At 34.1% G+C, this 19,901-nt stretch overlaps 1 non-coding gene across 1 annotated transcript; it reads right to left on the minus strand.

The window, feature by feature from the left end:
• Positions 1-3,945: 3,945 nt before the first annotated feature.
• On the minus strand, positions 3,946-4,052 carry LOC112921489 (U6 spliceosomal RNA). Its single transcript, XR_003235250.1, has one exon. It is a non-coding gene; the product is annotated as a U6 spliceosomal RNA (small nuclear RNA).
• Positions 4,053-19,901: the final 15,849 nt, after the last annotated feature.

A 19,901-nucleotide genomic window follows, 5' to 3' on the forward strand; every position in this document is an offset into this window, starting at 1 on the left:
ACTTTATTCAACCGTACTCTGCAGAGTCCTCTATCATGGTAGTTGTCATCATGCATTTCTATCTTTCCCACTAGATTATAAGGAGGGGCCATGTATTGTCAACTCTACCACACCCTTGGCTCAGCACTTGTTCAGATACTTCACTGTTTTAATTTCACAGAAATGGTACCAGAAGCCTGGTAGCCAAAATGAAAAGGTACTGCATACTTAGGTATACGGTTTTTTCTTAAAAAGAGGGCATAGGGGAGCCTGGATGGCTCAGTTGGTTGAGCATCCAACTCTTGATTTTGACTTAGGTCAAAATGATATTGAGGTCCTGGGATCAAGCGCCATGTCAGGCTCCATGTTCAGCAGGGAGTCTGCTTGTGATTCTCTCTCTCCCACCCTCTCTGCTGCTTCTCCATTCACATGTGCTTCCTCTCTCTCTATCCCTCTCTAAAAACAAATAAATAAATCTTTTAAAAAAGAGAGGATATTATATTAATTTGTCCAGGTAAGTTTCCTAGGACTATAAAGTGGAAGCAACTGAGTTCAACCAGAAATTATCTATTCAGCTTTCAGAAGTTGTCCTCAGAGAAAGATCTCACAGATAAAATAATATCTCAATCCAGGCATCCTAACCATATTTGAACCCATGGAAAAGCAATGTTAAAATATCACTTTCAAATGTACCAGAATTATAGCCAACTGCTCCAGGTTTTGTGAGGCCTGAAATTTATTGTTTTGGAGACTGCTTCTAAGAAAAATAATTAAAAATTATGAAAATAAAATTGAGAACAAAAATATATATTTGTTTACAATAAAAAAATCATAACAGATTGTAGATTAGTAAAATCTGACATATATTACAAATGTTTCCTTTAGTTTGATTTTAGCTTCCATAAGGCTATTTCCTTTATTATGTTAAAGAACAAAATTAAAGATTATTGGACCAAATGGAGAGTTAAGCAGGGAATCTAATCCAACACAAAAGCTAAGCTCTAGGGTTAAGGTTTGGGGGAGGAATCCAGTGCCTATCCCATGTTAGGAAATCAAAGTATCTGAATGCTGCTGATTGGCTGTCCTATTTGGTCTGATCAGGTTAGTTAGGCCCTAGATAAGTATAGAGCTGCCTGTTTTTGGATCTTCTAGAAAGTGATTTATTTTTGTGTACAAGAAGTACTCACTTCCAGACTACAGTATTTTGTTGTGGTTGCTTTGTAAGTGAGGTGCCCATTTCAGGATCATTGCACCTTGAGTAGTCGTTTTAGTAGCAATTAGGTCTGTACTGCTGTCAGCAGGTTGAGTGGTCAGGTCAGGATTTATTATCACTCCTTTTCATCATTCTGCTTATCCAGAGAAGGGCTGACCATAAAGTGTTCTATCTCTTTTTGGCACAGAATCATCACTTCAGTGTCCTTTCTAGATAACAGCTGCATGATATAATGAAAGTACCTGCTAATTCCTTGAATGAAAGCAAAAATAATTATTATGGAAAAAATGAAGTCCCATTATTATAATTTAGAAAATTTCATGTAGATCAGCTTCAAATATGACCTAGTCAAAGCTAAATAAATAAAAACTCAGACTTAATTTGTTTATTCTTTGAAACCCAATCAGCTTTTTAAAGAGATTTCTTCTCCCTATTTGCCTTAAAGCATTACCAGAAACAGCAGAATGTATTAGCCAGAGAACAGATACCCCTTGTGAGGCCAGTAAGTGCTTTAAAGTTTAGTGATCTCTATTACCATGGTAGCAAATGACTCTTTGGCTATGCCTATATGGCATTTACAATCTCCTTTGTAATTTCAGCCATCATATTGTGCACTCTGTTTCTTTTAGGCAACTTTCATAATTTCTTTGTCATTTATTCTACTGCTTACAAAACCTTCCTACATTTTGCTTCTCATATCACAATTTAACATTGTATAAACCTTAATCCCTCCAGATAAAGGGAAAAATACATAACTATTTAGCTATAACTCAGGACGTATGTCTAGGACTGCTCTTACAAATACTCCTTTAATGAATCCTGATTCACTGTTTATAAATGGCTTTTTCTTGAAAATGGCAGATATTTCCTATACAGGACAAGTATTCATCCTGGAATATGCAGCCATTATATCAACTTTATTGCCTGATGCTCTATTTTCCCAACTGGCAAAACTAATAATTTTGAGTTGAGCCTGAATACTGGCAAAAAGGAAAATGGTAAACACTTACCATATGGTATACACATGATTTATGATTTTGAGGTGCTATGGAAGCAAAGGGGATTTGACACATTCAGATAATCTGATAGGAAAATAATGAAGTGATAAATGTCATATTAGAAGTTATTAAATTCTGAGGAATTATCAGTTGTGGAAGCATAAGATCATATTTCTGAAATCAACATAGAAGCCAAAGGCAATGTGCTTGCTGATTTCTCTGCTAAACAAGTAGCTCTTGTTATCCTACCTGTCTGGGTGCCACTAATTTGATGTTTATCCTCATCAGGCTTTCTGAAGGACAATTGGCTATGTTTAGATAAACTACAATCGCCAAATGTTAATTTTATAACTATTATTTCTTCTCCATTTACTAGTTGTAATATAAGGAAACATTTTCCTTCTCCCATTACTTTACCTATTCATTTGTTTTTTATGGAAGTATAGACTCATAGATTTCTTCTTATCCTATGAATATTCTGTTACTACTGTTATTTGAACACTCAGTTTATTTCATATTTAGTGAGTAGAAACTCTCAAACTGAAACCTATGTCTTTTTGGCTTACCTCCATCATTTTTTAAGCACAGTTTTACTTTCTGGGACTACAAGATGTCCCAGGCTCACTTTTTACTTTCCTTGCCTCAACACTAAGAGTCAACTATATTTCCAGTGAGGCCAGTTTCTTTTAATGGGAGATGGTATTTAGAAACCAAGATCAAGATTTAATGAGGGATGGTATATTAAAAACCAAGATCAGGATTTAGGATGTATTCCTTGCAGATGGTGTCTTTCCTTCTGGCTCTTAACAGGCAATACTAAAAAATTTAAATAGAACTATATCCACTTACTATTTCTTTCTATCTATCTATCTATCTATCTATCTATCTATCTATCTATCATCTATCTATCTATCTATCTATCTATCTATCTATCATCTATCTATATATCATCCATCATCCATTCATCCATTCAAAGCATGAGTTTATACTAATTACTTTCATTGCAATTCAACACCATGGAATTCATTCTAGCCTTCTTTCCATATTTGTAACTCCCTTCTCCAACAGTAAGAGATTTAGTTTATTTAATCCTCTAAATATTTAATCATTTGCTTAGTTCTACAATGCACAAAAGGTAGTTTAAGAACTGTAAACTCAGGCAGCCCCAGGTGGCTCAGCGGTTTAGCGCCGCCTTCGGCCTGGGGTGTGATCCTGGAGACACAGGATCGAGTCCTGCATCGGGCTCCCTGCGTGGAGCCTGCTTCTCCCTCTGCCTCTTTCTCTCTGTGTCTCTCATGAATAAATATGAATAAATAAAACATCTTAAAAAAAGAATTGTAAGCTCATTTTACCATCAAAAGCAGACCCTCTAACTAGAGTTTTAGTATTTGTTTATAGTTTTTTTTTTTTTTGGCTTCAGACTCAGGGTATAGAGTCAAAGTACTGTTCCAAAGTTACTCAGGTTAGTTCTATTTTTTCTCTTCAGTGTAGTTATTTTTTTTTTAAATTTGGGATATAGTTATATTATGTCTCTGTTATTTGCAGTTTTATTTTCCTAGTGTTTTAAATTTTATTTTTTGAGTACATAAAAACAACATGATTCAGTCAATGTCAAAACTACATATAAATATATATTCAGAAAAGAGTCAACCCTTTCCACAATCCCTCCACTCTGTTCCCACTTAGCCCCTATATGTAACTAATCCCATTAGCTCCTGATTCATCCTTCTTAAATTCCTTTTTTTTGAAAATTAGAAAAATATGAAACATTTTAAGAATTTGTATGTCATCCTTGCACAGGGGTTACAATAATGTTTTTTGTATTGTTTCAGTTTTAGTATATATGCTGACAAAGCAAGCACTACAGGCTTTATTTTTATTGCCTTGTGATAGCAGCAGATATAATAAAATAATAATTAGATTTTTGGAGGTTTGGCATTGTTGGAGCCCCAAATTGGCCTGCTGGGCTTTATTCTTAACGTTTCCAATGTTTTACCAGTTTACACTATCAGCATTAATTGTAGTCTTATATATTTTAGGATGGTTTAAACTGAACAGGGAAAAAGTAAAAAGTAAGTTAAAAAAATAAACTGAACAGGGCTTTCCCTTCTTAGCCTTGGAAGAGTTTGCTATTATGAATAGGCTATTCAGTTTGAACTGATGTGAAACATTTTATTTTTTCCTTCGTATTTCTTTTATTTTTTTCTGATAATATTCTGCTGCCTGTTTTACTTCCTTTAAATTGATTTCTTGCCATTTACTTGGGTTCTGCTTTGTAACTAGCCATTTTTGTTTTTAACAAGTAGGGCTTAATGAACTGACTTTAATCAGCTGCTATGTTTATGCTGGAATATTTTTTAAAGGTTTTGAAAATCTGATTCTCAATACTTTTTAATTTAATTTTGGAATTTGTTTCAAATTAGTTTGATAGGGAAGACTTGGAAAGACTTCTAAAATATCTGAGGTAAGTGCTCTTCTATTTCTTTAAACTTTCCTTTATTCCTGATATCATACATTGTGTTTATTGGAGTCCCAGCCAACCCTTTTTGAACCAATTTGACCTATTAATGGAGAAGCTAGAAACCTAAGTTGATGAAGGTATGGCAGCCCTGGACTACAGGTGCTTATGATTGAAATCTCCCACATGAAAGGTCTAGAGTTAGAATTTCCAGGTGGAGGATTTCTAGTTTATAGCTATGAGGGACAGAACAAGGTCAGTCTATGTCAAGTTTTAGCATCTGCTGGCTGTAGACAAAGATCTTATAAAATTTCTTCCTTTAATTCTGGGTTTGGATGAGTATGTATATTTTGTGCTTTGAACAGAATGACCTGTCATAGAAAGGCCATATGGTATAATGCAGTTTTTGACTATGACTGCCATTGACAATATATTTTTGCTTGTTTTTTTCAATGAATATATATTTATGTAGAAGTTATATACTTGTTCCACTATACTCATATAATTTTAAGTCATAAAGCAAAAGTAATAATTAATGCTATATATACAGTATACAGCATTGAATTTATGTGATAAATTTCTATTTATTGTACATATAAATAGAACTTTTAATAGTTTCTTTTCATGCTAGTAGATGATCTTGTATACATCTTGGGTGCATAGACCCCACTTTGGAAGCCATGGCTGTGATGAAAATCACACAGAATTTAGAAGACCTACGCTCTAATTCTGAGTTTATGGTTACTGACATAGTAATCCAAAGAGATTTACCTATTATCTGTACACTTTACTCTCCTCTTTTGTAATGAGGATCAAATAAAATGATATATGTAAACTTTCTAGTATATCATTTGGTATAAAATATTTTCAACAAATTTTAATAGAATCTGAACAGTATTTCATATTTTTTTCAAGAGCTGTGATCAGGGAATACATTTAGACATAAATGCTAATGAAGAGTGAAGGAATTTTATTATGATCATTTATATTACTTGATGAGGTAAGCAAAAGTTTGCCCAATAGAAAAAGTTATCTGAAAATTTCAGTATTCTTTTCTACCTGATCACATTTATGATTTCTCAGCAATACATCAAATTCACTTCCTGTACTTGTAAATTAAAATATATATATATTTATTGAATGCTTGGCATTATTCAGCCTCTGTGCAAGGTAACAGAATTGTTGAAAAGATAGGTATGTAGATTGTTATTTACTTGAGATTTTGTGTGCTTTGTTTTTATTTGATTGATTTTCTCCAACTAAGTTTAATATTTCAGTTATACAAATCATGAGTTCAACATGGTTTACAGGAGAAAGTATGGAATTTGAAGTTAAATATATGGGTTCAAATTCCATCTCTGTGGATTGTAAACCATGCAATCTCAAGCAATATTGTTGAGCTTTATTTTCCATATCTGTAAAATGAAGATCATTATTTTCATTGTTGGATTGTTGTAGGAATTAAATGATAATGTTTGTGAAGAACTCACACAATTCAAGGCAAGTGAAGTTATGTTCAACAAATATTACTTTTATTTTTTATTTTTTTTAGACCTTTCCTTAGACAAAACCATGTTTTTTTTATAATACATTTATTTTTTATTGGTGTTCAATTTGCCAACATACAGAATAACACCCAGTGCTCATCCCGTCAAGTGCCCCCCTCAGTGCCCATCACCCATTCCCCCCCACCCCCCGCCCTCCTCCCCTTCCACACCCCTAGTTCGTTTCCCAGAGTTAGGAGTCTTTATATTCTGTCTCCCTTTCTGATATTTACCACACATTTCTTCTCCCTTCCCTTCTATTACCTTTCACTATCATTTATATTCCCTAAATGAATGAGAACATAATAATGTTTGTCCTTCTCCGATTGACTTATTTCACTCAGCATAATACCCTCCAGTTCCATCCACGTCGAAGCAAATGGTGGATATTTGTCGTTTCTAATAGCTGAGTAATATTCCATTGTATACATAAACCACATCAACAAATATTACTTTTAGAAAACATTTTGAAAGATCCTTGTTAACCATAAAAATAAATATATACATCCCATTTCTAGAAGAAATGCCATTTAATTCATGTCTTTTTTCCTCAGATCAGAGCTAAATTCATATTAACATGGCTATATCTAATCCCTACTGTAACTGTTTCTGAGTTTTAATCCTATATTGAGTTTTAATCTTAAATTACCTTTTCTCATATATCAGGTGAACATTTACATTTTAGAAAATAATTTGTTGATTTTTTAATTTTCTTTTTAAGACATGTAAGATGAGGGATGCCTGGGTGACTCAGTGGTTGAGCATCTGTCTGCCTTTGGCTCAGGGCGTGATCCCCATCCGGGGATTGGGTCCCACATTGGGCTTCCACTGGGGAGCGTGCTTCTTTCTCTATGTCTCTGCTTCTCTCTGTCTCTCAGGAATAAATAAATAAAATCTTTAAAAAAATGTAAGATGACCATGAGGAATGACATAATTTAGGTATTTCCAAAGCAATGAATGCTGCATATTTGTGTTTAGCTTTTTGCCTGTGAGAATTTTAGGAGGAAATCAAACAGTACATCTAAGGAAATACTGTGTGTGTGTGTGTGTGTGTATGTGTGTATATATGTGTGTGTGTGTGTGTGTGTGTGTGTGTGTATAAATATTTTAATTGCAACTTATTTCAGAGCTGTTTCACAGGACTTCAAAATGCCCTTTTAGAGTTATATTGTTTGTTTCAAAGGAATTATAACTATAAAGCAAACGATTGTGTATTAAGTAGGACTCTGCTTAGTGTCAGAAATCAACATGAGGAGACCAATATAAAATGAAGCACTATAATTGGATGTGAAGGTGTTGATTCTAGCAAAAAGCAGAAAGGCCATAAGCAATGTGGAGCAGGTGATGCCAAATTATTAGCATTACCAAATTATCTGATTCTGGCTCCTACTTCATTCAGTTCTTTGCCTTGTTGTTTTCTCTCTCCAGAGTGGCTTTTTTTCCCCCTACACAATCTACATGATGTGCTGAAAATTTATGCCACACGGTTTCATGTTTAAATATTACACATCCAGCTGGACAAAGGACTAATTATCCTTCTATCTTAATTATAACTTAATTAGGGAGAAGTAGGTTTGAGTCTTCTTGAGTTCCTTCTCTACCATTCAACTAGTCATCTATGGACACATGGCAAGAGTCATACAGCAGAAATGACTCTGCTAGGTCTTTACCTGTCTGGAATGATTGTGGTGAGGTTGGATGTGGCAAAGAGAGCAATTCTAAGAAGAGTGGTTCTGTAGGTGTGGTCTTGTGGTGTTCCTTTTAAGTTGTTTGTCAGGTCAAACTATATTCATGATACTACTAATATACTGTTTTCCTTTTCCACTTTTTTTCTTTTATGAGTATGTACATGAATTTTCCTAAGGTTATGTGACATGTAGCAGATTGAATACAGAAGCAGATATGAGATTCCAGTTATCTTATATTAAGCTAATATTAAAGGAATTTTGTAAAAATGTAAAATGATGATACTGTCCTCAGTAAATTTTTTTTGTTTTTGGAATATAAGTCGCTGTTTATTTTTTAAAAAATTTTATTAATGTTAGCACAGTGACTATTATTATTTCATTTTATTCTTATTGATATATAGTTGACATATAATATTAAGTTAGTTAGAAGTGTTCATTCTAATGGAATGAATCTATAGATTGGTTTGGATAGTTGAACATTTTAGCAATATTAATTCTTTAATCCATGAGCAAGGAATATCTTTCCATTTATTTCTGTCTTTCTCAAATTTTTTTCATTAATTGTTAATTAATGTATAGCCCTTTATTAATGTATAGGGTCTTTCACATCCTTGATAAATTTACTCCTAGGTATTTTACCCTTTTTGATGCAGTTGTAAATGGGATATATATATATATATATATATATATATATATATATATATATATAAATTCTGATAGTTTGTTAGTGGTATATGGAAATGTAACTGATTTTTATTTGTTGATTTTGTGTCCTGCAACTTTCCTGACAACATTTTGATGGACTCCCTAGGAGGACTTTCTAAGTATAATATGTCATCTGCTAATGGTGGCAATTTTACTTCTTCCCTTCTGATTTGGATCTTTTATTTCTTTTTATTGTTTAATTGGTCCAGCTAGAATTTTCAGAACTATGTTGAATAAAAGTGGTGAAGGGAGGTGGATGGGGAATGAACTAAATGGGTGGTAGGTATTAAGGAGGGTATTTGTTATGATGAGCCCTGGGTGTTATATGTAAGCAATGAATCACTAAATTCTACTCCTGAAACCAATATTACACTATGTGTTAACTAACTTGAAGTTCAATAAAAACTTGAAACAACAAACGAAAAGTGGTGAGAGTAGACATCCTTGTCTCCTGATTTTGAGAAAAAGCTTTCAGCTTTTCAGTGTTGGGTATGATGCTAGCTGTAAGCTTGTCAGGTATGGCTTTTATTATTTTGAGATATATTTTCTTTATACCAGCTTTTTTAAAAGCATAAATCGATGTTGAATTTTGTCAAATACTTTTTCTACATCTATTGAGATGATCATATGATCTTTCAATAAAGATTTTATTTATTTATTTATTTTAGATAGAAAGAGTGTGCAAAAGCTGGAGGCAGGGAGAAGAGGGGAGGTGGAAGGACAGGGGGGAGGGAGAAGGACAAACAGACTCCACAGTGAGCATAGATCTGATGCCACAACCCTGAGATCATGATCTGAGACCAATTAAGAACTGAATGCTCAACCAATTGAGCCACCTTGGTGCACCAAGATGATTATATGATTTTTATCCTCTATTTTGTTAATGCGGAATATGAATTAATGGATTTGTGGGTATTGAAATATCCTTGCATCCTTGGAATAAATCCCACTTGATCATGATGCATGATCCTTTAATGTACCATTGAGTTTAGTTTGCTAATATTTTATTGAGGATTTTTGCATCTATGTTATCAGGGATATTGGCTTGTAGTTTTCTTTTCTTGTGATGTCCTTATTTGATTTTTAGTGTCAGTATAATGTTGGTCTTGTAAAATGTCACCTCTCTTTTTCAGAATACAGAATACGATATGTATTATTTAAATCTACCTAATTAATTGTTATTTTTGTCAATGAAGATTGTCCATTTGATCTATCATGGACCAAGAAAGGTGAATTGAATTTTTCCTTGCACAGCCTTTTATTTTCTGACATTCCAAATTACTGTTTTTGAAATATGTCTTCTATATAGAAAATATTTTTGTTTTTCCTGATTTTTTCTGAAAATACTTTTGAGAGATAAAATTAGTCTTTTGCACTTATAATTATGGAAAATATGTTTAGTATTATGTCTATCTTTTATTTTATAATTTACATGTCTTAGCCTTAATTTTTGAGATGCTCTATCATGATGAGATCTGCATTTTCTTTATTTTGAAGGTATATTTATTTTGTTAATTTGAAAGATATAACTTGGGATGTGTGGGTGGCTCGTGAAAGGCTCAGTGTCTGCCTTTGGCTCAGGCATGATCCTGAATTCCTGGGATCGAGTCCCACATCAGGCTCCTTGCATGGAGCCTGCTTCTCCTCCCTCTGCCTGTGTCTCTGCCTCTCTTTCTGTGTCTCTCATTAATAAATAAATAAAATCTTTAAAAGAAAAATAAAGATACTTCTTTTGTTATATTACTTTTTTTAAAACCACACTTTGATATAATTCTTTCAATCCTGTTTTTTAGACAATTTCTATTGATTTATAACTTTGATGAGATTAATCTATTTTTTTGCCATCCTCATTCTTTCTCTGTCACCATTTTGTTTATATTTATAACTCGTATTTAATTTACCAGTTTTAAATTGTATATTTGATCCTAGACATAAATGATATTTTTAATTTTATTTCCTTTTCATCTTGATATATTTTTCTTAAGCTTGTGTTCTATTTCCTTTATTGTTTTTTTTTAAGATTTTATTCATTTATTCATGAGAGACACACTGAGAGATAGAGAGAGAGAGAGAGAGGGGGGCAGAGACAAGGCAGAGGGAGAAGCAGGCTCCATGCAGGGAGCCCGACATGGGACTTGATCCTGGGTCCCCAAGATCAGGCCCCAGGCCAAAGGCAGTGCTAAACCGCTGAGCCACCCGGGCTGCCCATATTTTCTTTATTGTTATTTAAACATATCTATGGTTGTAATTGTGTTTATTATAACCACATCTGGTTATAATTTTCTTTTTGCTCCAGGGAAACATTTTTCTCTTAAGTAACCTTTTTTTTTTGTCCCCCCCCCCCCCCCCCGTATTATTTTTCTCTTGTGCTGTCTTTGTAAATATCCTATGCTGTGTCCTTTTTAACTACTCATCATGGAGTAATTGAAGTTCTTCCTGGACTAGCTATTTACATGATTTTTATGTAGAGAATTTGCCAAAGCTGGATTGTAGGCTAATAGGAATTTTCTCTGTTGCCAAGAGATTTGCATGTGGGTTATTTTGGCCTTGACTTTTTCCCAACCGAAGTAGAGACAAATTTGTGGGGCTAGTAATACTATTTCTTTTTTCTCTTAATGCTCACCAACAGATAAATTCCTGCAAATGTGCCTTGTTTGTGTGTTTCCTTTCCTAGAGCTGTCTTTTTGTTCTCAAAACCCAATTTTTTCCTTGAAAACTCAAACTGCCAGTCTATTCAACCTTTCCTTGTTGGAAATAAGGGATTTTAGGTTTTAGCAGAAAAGAAGAGTTTTAATCTTGAATATCTTGGTTTTCTGAGATCAGCAGAACCATGTATTCATTTTTATGAACTCCTACATGCTCCTTAATGCTGTTAATAATGATCTGATCTGTTTTTTGAGTTGTGATTTTAGCTGTCTTTGATTTTTGTTGAATATCGATATGCATTTCTATTTCTCATTTTCCTTATTTCTTTGAAGTGGCTTATAAGAGGTGAAGAACGAAGTTCTAAATTTACCCTGCTTTTTGAAATTAGAAGTTTCTCATATCAATTTCTTATGAATTAACTGGCTCCATTTATAATCTTTGTTGAAGATCATGTTTGCAGCACATTTTCTCCTGGCCATAACTGGTTGGATATGGAACAAATTTTCCCAAGGAAGATCAATCAATTAGAATGGGTTGAACCAATCAGATTTTCAAAGAATTTGAACTAAGACTTTGCAGTTAGTTTGTCACAGGCACTTGAGATGAAAGATCATAGAGATTCAGCCGAGGTAGCCATACTGAGCTATAACTTGGATAAGTAAGCTGAAAGAAGAGAAGAATGGAACATGGGTGTAGAACAAAGTGAGAAGCCATGGAAAAGAGAAGCAGAGATCAAAGAAACCCTGTGATTCCTAGGAGATAAAAAGGCATTTTATCTCTAGTCCTTTTTCTGTTCCAATGAGGGTTGGCTACAGTATATCTTATTCTTCAATTCTATGAAATCTGTTTTTCTGCTATACCCTCCTTGATATATATAGTAGGTTCAGTATGTCCTTACTTCTTGCAAACAAAAAATACAAGTTAAAAAAGAAAGGTTCTTGGGACACTTGGGTGGCTCAGCTGTTGAGCGTCTGCCTTTGGCTCAGGGCATAATCCTGGAGTCCTGGGATGGAGTCCCACATCAGGCTCCCTGCATGGAGCCTGCCTGTGCCTCTGTCTCTGTCTCTCATGAATAATAAAATCTTTAAAAAAGAGAGAGAGAGAGAGGTTCCAAACATAGGATTGATAGCACTAAAATTAGATGTGCTAAAATTAAATGGTATCATACCTATTGGAATAATAGTTCACATAATGGAAATTTTTGCACCATAGACAAATTCTTGGAAAAGCCTGGCTGTATGTTGAGGAATATTTACAAAGAGTTAAGGCAGGTCATATATAGTCCATGTTAATCTGAGTTCATCCCAGAGAGGGCATGTTGATTTGGTGTGAGACAGTAAGTTAATTAGTGCAGTAAATTAATATAGCACACAAGTGACAATATTGTATCCAAGGCAATTTATTGGTGTTAATTTCTTCATTTGCAAGTGAACAAAGTTCACCTATTGAAATGGATGTTTTAATATATACTATAAATTGTTTCTGAACTTGCACATTTAAAAAAATTATCTGTAGTTTAGTTAAAGTTGTGTGAGGGTGCTGGAGAGGACCTTACTCTCTTAACCCTGCATAATTGTGTATTTATGTTTTATGTATAGGGAAATAGGCACTGCTAGGGCCAGAGGCAGAACTGTGAAGGATTTCCTGTCCTCTGGTGTCCTCATACTTCCTTTTCTTTGTATTTTCTTTATTGCAGATATTATTTTCCTTTTCCTTGCCTTACATGTTCAGGACCCAAGCTCTTTCTTCTTCCGAAGCTACTCTTAGTGTAGGATTTGAAACTTGTTCATACTAAGATTTAAGGAACTGATAAAAATGCTTTATTCTCATTTGTAGTATTAATAATATGTCTGATATTTATTTAGCATTTTATACCTTACCAAACACTTTTATATACCTTATATCATTTAATCACCACTACAACTCTGTAAAGTAGTTGATACCTCAAATGAACCAAGACTCAGATACTAAAACAGGGTTTTGAATTTAGGTCTCTAAACTCTGTTTTAAGATTTAAAAAAAACCTGAAGCTAAAAAAAATGAATCTTTACATGTAAAATTTCTGGTGTCACTTGTCTACAGTGAATTCTCTTTCTCTATTCAAACATGGTCACAGCTTATGGACAGTAACAGGAACTGATAGGTTACCAGGCATGAAAATCCAACGTAAAGAAGATAAGGAGATGTCATTTAAATTAGGGAAAAATAACTCTCTAAACTACTGAAGACTATTACAAAGAGTTTTGTAATAATTAAGGCGATGTAGTATGGGAGAAAGAGGATGGGCTTTGAAATCCTACAAAGAAGGGATTTGAACCCAATTCCAGATCTACCACTTACCAGCTGTGTTACTTCAGGCAAAGATACTGAACCTCTTTGTGCCTCAATTTCTATATAATTGGAACTATTGATACTTGTTTCATGGGACTTTTGTGAATGTTCCTTGAAAAACATATGAAGTTAAAATGATACAATCATTTATTGAGCACAAACTAAATGTTCGTTTAATTTGTATGGAGAACTATTCGATAGGTAATATTGTTGTGAGGATTTAACAGGTGAAGAAACTAAGCATAAAGACGTTTATCAACCTGACCAAAGTCATACAGCTAGTAATTTTTGGAACCAGGGTTTGGAATCAAGTCCACCTGATTCTGATACTTGTGCTGCATAGTACATAGTATTTAACACTTGATACCTTTCCTATAGTGATCAGCATTTATAATGATGGCTGGAGTGGATCTGTTGTTTTGGTCCATCCAGAAACACTTTCCCTCTTCTTCTGTTAATAGCATTTCTCTTCTGTTGGGAAACTAGTTCTCAGCCACTTCAGAAGATGGGCATGTCACCACCCAGCATGATGGCAGGTATGTGACTCCAATAAAACCAATCAGAACTCTTCCTTGTGTTATATACAGGGAGTGAGAGGCCTTCTAGTTCCTTTGGGATTGCTACAGTAGGATAATGTAAGCTGGAAGCTGAATAAAAACTGATAATGTAAGCTTACATTATATTATTATACTATAGAGGCTTAAAATAAAATAATTTTGTGTTTAAAAGGGAAAACATTAATTGTATGAAAATTTTCAGTTATAATTTCTCAGAGAGGCTGAAAAATGAAGTACCATTTTAAGGATTTCTTAAAAAAAATGACAGAGTAGGTAGTGATAGTCATGATTCAGTATTAGATTTATCTAAAACACAAAGGAGAATAATTTTTGACTGAGTAATTTGACATCTATAAAAATATATTATTTTCATTGCTTCTGCTTGCAAAGCTCTTCACTCAAATACTCAAACAGCTCCTTCTCATGCTTCATTCAAGTGTCTGCTCCCTATTACCATGAGGCTCCTTCTGACTCTTCTCTCTAAATAGTACCCTACTTACTTTTTACCCTCTTTCTGATTTATTTTTTATTTCATGGATTGTATAATTACCTGACACTGTACTTTTTATATATTTGTTTATTGCTACTTCCCACACTAGAATATAAGCTCTATAGGGCAAAGATTTTTGTCTCAACACTGGAATGAATGAATCTTTTTAGGGGAAAAAAAGAAAAAGGGAGTAAAGATAGGTTGGCTGATTAGCTTTGATCAAGCCTACATCCTTCTTTTCTTGGGGACATGCCAAGTCCATATTTCTCAGTCCACCTTGCAGTTGGGAGTGGTTTTGTGATAAATTAGGATGTGAACAGGAGTGATGTACACCACTCCAGGCATAGTCCATTAAATCTCCCGCACATACAGTTATTATCATCTCAGTATGTCTAGGACACTTATGGGTTACACTTGTTGTTGTCAAGTGGTACTTCCAGTCTATAAAATATCCTGGTTTCGACAATTTTAGAGACACTATAACTAGCATGACACTCTAGGCCTTTTCTTCTGCAGCACATCGCAGATAAGCCCTGTGACTCTGAAAGCCACACATTACAGATTTCATAGCCACAAGAAAGAAGGACACTGGATCCTTGTCACCACTTGGGAGAGAGCTGCCCATCTGGTCACTCTGGATGTAGAAAAAGAAAAAAAATATTTTGTGCTTGAGCTGTTATACATATTTGAATTTGAGATTTAAAGCAATTAGCCTACCCTAATATAGGAATCTAAAAGTCAAATTGTTAATATTCAGAATATATAAATTAGGAAATGTAGATGCTTATTTTTAACTAATACAAATATAATTTGACTTTCCAATTATAAATCACTATTGATGATCCTTCAACAATGCAGGTACTAGGGGTATTGACACCCTCCATAGTAAAAAATCCATGTATAATTTTTGTCTCTTCAAAAACTTAACTACTACTAGCCTGCTGTTGACTGGATGCCTTACTGATAATGTAAACTGTTGATTGACAGTTTTGTATGTTATATGTATTCTTACAATAAAGTAAGCTAGAGAAAAAAATATTGTGAAGAAAATCATAAGGAAGAGAAAATACATTTACAGTATTGTAATGTATAAAAATCTGCATATAAAACACTTCTTAAACCTGTGTTGTTCAAGAGCCAACTGTATTTTAAAAGGCTTACTGAGTCAGATTAGGTATAATATTCCAATATTTTATGATTTATTTTATAATGTCAATGTTGTTAGTAAAAATCAACTCAGAGTCATAATAAATTGAGCATAGGCTGCTTGTTCCCACAGGGATGGTTAATCTGGCTATTCTATTGTGGAACATTCCATGTACATGTAGGAAAATGCTATATGACTGGTTGGAATAATTTGATTACTGTATGTTCACCAACTGGAAAGTCTAGTCATAATATCCTTTTTGTCTTCATTTTGTCCCTTGATAACCAATTCATGAAGCTAATCAAGCTGAATCAAATCTTTCTGGAAGGCAGAAGTCTTGCAAACTGTCTCTGACACCATCTGCTGCACAAAGAAGGAAAATATGGTGTACTAATTGGTATGTTATAAAATAGCCAAGGGACTGAACTGTAGTGGTTTTGGAGTCAGTGGATTTCTGTAAGATCTCAAATTCTGAGAGATGCTAGAGAGTGCACAGTGTCTGGCCCTAGAAATGTGGAGAGAACTTCTTTCCTCAAGCTTGACTTGCCTTTCTCTGCCTTTGTGGTCATCCAGACAAAAGAACAAATGCAGATTTCTTTTGGGCAGTTATGTACACCATGAATTTTATTTTGTTTTTTAAATTTTATTTTATTGTATTTATTCATTCTTTTAATTTTGTTTATTCAGACAGAGAGAGAGAGCGAGCAGGATTGGGGAGGAGGGGCAGAGGGAGAAATAGACTCTGAAATGAGCAAAGAGCCCAACATGGAGCTCAACCCCAGGACCCTGGGGTCATGACCTGAGCCAAAGGCAGATGCTTAACTGACTGAGCCATCCAAGTGCCCTTATACATCTAAAATTTTAAACTAAACAAATACACATTCACTGAAACCATATCCAAAGAATACAGAATTGCATATTGAAGGATTTTCTGGTTCTTTGCAGATAAACTGCTACAAAAAATTATTTGTTTTGGTTTCTACTTTTAATTTTGAAAGATTTTCACAAAGGTCTGATGACCTTTATTCTTTGTTCATCATTAGGAATATTACTAAAATATTGCTTGGGAGCTCTGTGTGGGAAAGCAGGTCCTTTTGACAAATGAGTTTAACCATAGTATGATTACATATGACAAGCTGGAATTTTCATTTTGGCAACCTCCAGTATCAATATCTGGAGAATGTTTCTTTCCTGAAGTCATTTGGGCCTTTGCCTAAAAAGTGTAATTCTGTGTATCAGCCTTCTTAAAGTTAGACTAGAGGAATAGAGTCAGTCTTATCACTCAGTATGCAGATTTTTATTTAATCCCCAGATTCCAATCTCTAGTCTCAACCCTTTCTTTCTTTCTTTCTTTCTTTCTTTCTTTCTTTCTTTCTTTCTTTCTTTCTTTCTTTCTTTCTCTCTCTCTTCTTTCTCTCTCTTTCTTTCTTTCTTTCTTTCTTTTTTTCTTTCTTTCTTTCTCTTTCTTTCTTTTTCAGATTTTATTTATTTATTTATGAGAGACACACACAGAGAGAGAGAGAGAGGCAGAGACACAGGCAGAGGGAGATGCAGGCTCCTTGCAGGGAGCCTGATGCGGTACTCGATCCCGGATCCCAAGATCAGGACCCGAGCCAAAGGCAGGCACCCAACTGCTGAGCCACCCAGGCATCCCTCAACCCCTCTTTCAAGTCAAATGTTCTTGAGGTCCAAAGTTTAAATCCTTTTGGTTTAATTTATTGAGGGTAAACCTCCCATCTCTGAGGTGATATTGGGCATTCTGTGGGGTAGCATCTGGGCTGTGCAGAGAGAGGCAGGGTTCTGAAACTTTGAATTTTCCCTTGTGCTTCATCCTTACCTTCTGTGGTACTTTGTGACTCTATGACCCTTCAAGTGGAGTGGAATGAGGAGTTTGCTCCCAAATTTCTCTGAATAATCATATTTTGTGGACTGAAGAAATTGCAAATTGTTTTACATGATGTAACCAATATGGGCAAACATATACACAGAAAAACAAAAAAATGTGGCTAAGTGTAACCTTTATCATGTACTAGTGACACGTTTATTGATATTAGCCTCTGACTTTGTTGAGTGGGTATTTTAAAGAAATATTTTCACTTAATGACGATAGCCAGTATTCGGCCATTGCTGTTGTCCATGTTACTTCTTCTTCAACAGAAATGTTCTGTAAGTTGATTTGAGTAGAAAATTGTATAACACATGACTCTTTCCTATTGAACTTTTTAGTATATGGCTCAAGTTTTTCTTATGGTGACAGTTATTAGTAGAAGGTAAAATTTTTATAGTCTATTATTCTCATGAACCAAAATATTAGACTATTGTTTAGGAACTTGATATTACTAGCACAATGAAACATTTTCTTTTATAAGCAAATTATATTTCTTTGTACAAATTTGTAATATGTATTACCCACTCTAAAAACAAATATCATGCAATTTATAGAAGGAAGATGGATCAATATATTTTGTATTCTACTAAATCTCTGAGCAAGCTTAAACAACTTAATTCTTTTTCTCTTTTAAAAATGTATTACTGAAGTATAATTGACATACAATTTCATATTAGTTTCAGGTATACAACATATTGATTCAATGATTCTATGCAGTGCTCACCATGATAAGTGTAGCCACCATCTGTCATCATTCAATGTTATTATAATATCATTGACTATATTCCCTGTGCTTTGCCTATCATCTATTTGACTTATTTATTTTATAACATAGTTATTTTTTCAGTCTGAATAAATCTTCCTCTAAAGCAAGTAGGATGAGCAGATAAAAGTAAAGCTATCTTATTTTGAGGAAAAGTCTTTAGTCATTATTTGAATTTGTTGTTCACTGAGATGTTTGCCAAAATAAAGAATGTGCTTATTTTGGTTGTTATTAAAAAATGTTTGAAGTCAACACAAACAACACCAGATGTGTCTAGGGATGCAGCCTCTGAGATGGCAGCCTCAGGCTCTGTATTTTTTTTCCTATTGCTGCCATAGTAATATTATTTCAAATTTAGAGGCTTAAAACAACCCAAATTTATTATTTTACACTTCTGTGAAAGTCCTAGACTGGTCTCACTGGGCTAAAATCTAGGTACATCTAGGGATGAATTTCTTTCTTGAAGCCTAGTTGAGAATCTATTTCTGTTCCAAACTTGAAGAACTTGAAGAAGTTTACCTTTTAGAAGTGTTGTTTTTTGTGCTTTTTTGTTTGTTTGTTTGTTTTTTAGTCTCAGGAAAAATGTTCAATTGTTGATCATTTTGAGTGCTTTTAACCTCAGTGACCCTTTAAAATGTACTTAGTTTCCAGTAAAGAAGGTATTTTGTGCAGACCAACAGAGTAGAAAGGGCTCTAAGGAAGAAAAAATACTTTTTACTGAATCTAGTTATCACTTACTTGGGTGAAAGGACTAATTTACAAAGCTGATTCATTAGCTCGGTCTTTTTTTTTTTTTTTTAATTATGGTGCTAAACAGTTTATGACCTGACTGCAATGATCACTTATCACTGAAATTCCCAGCAAATGTTTGTAGAATGCTTTCAGTTGTCCCCAAGACCCCCTTCTCACTCCTTTTTAAAAAAATTGGCAATTTTCCATTTGCAACAACATGGATGACTTAGAGGCTATTATACTAAGTGAAATAAGACAGAGAAAGACAAATACCATACAATTCCACTTATATGTGGAATCTAAAAAGAAGAACAAATGAATAAACAAACAAAAAGCAGAAACAGAGAACAAAGTGATGGTTACTGGGGGGTTGGTGGGGGTGTGGTGGATGGGCAAAATGGGTGAAGGGAAATGGGAGCTATAGGCTTTCCAGTTATGGAATGAATAAGTCATGAGATAAAAGTATAACATAAGGAATATAGTCATTGTATTGTAATAGGGTTGTATGGTGACAATTGGTAGTCTCATCACTGGGTTGTACACATGAAACTAATATCACATTATATGTCAACTATACTTAAAAAAAAACTTGCAAGTTTGCATGATTACTACCCTGAAAACTCCCAAAGGGACTGTGCAAATTCTGGACATGTTAGGAGAATGTTACCAAAATTCATGTAGAGTAAAGGAGAGCATAACAGCATCTGTGAAGTACTGTCTGGAAAGAGAATCCCTGTTTTTAGTCCCACTACTCCATGTCCT

This window comes from Vulpes vulpes, chromosome 6 (assembly GCF_048418805.1).
Source record: "Vulpes vulpes isolate BD-2025 chromosome 6, VulVul3, whole genome shotgun sequence".
NCBI lineage: Eukaryota > Metazoa > Chordata > Mammalia > Carnivora > Canidae > Vulpes > Vulpes vulpes.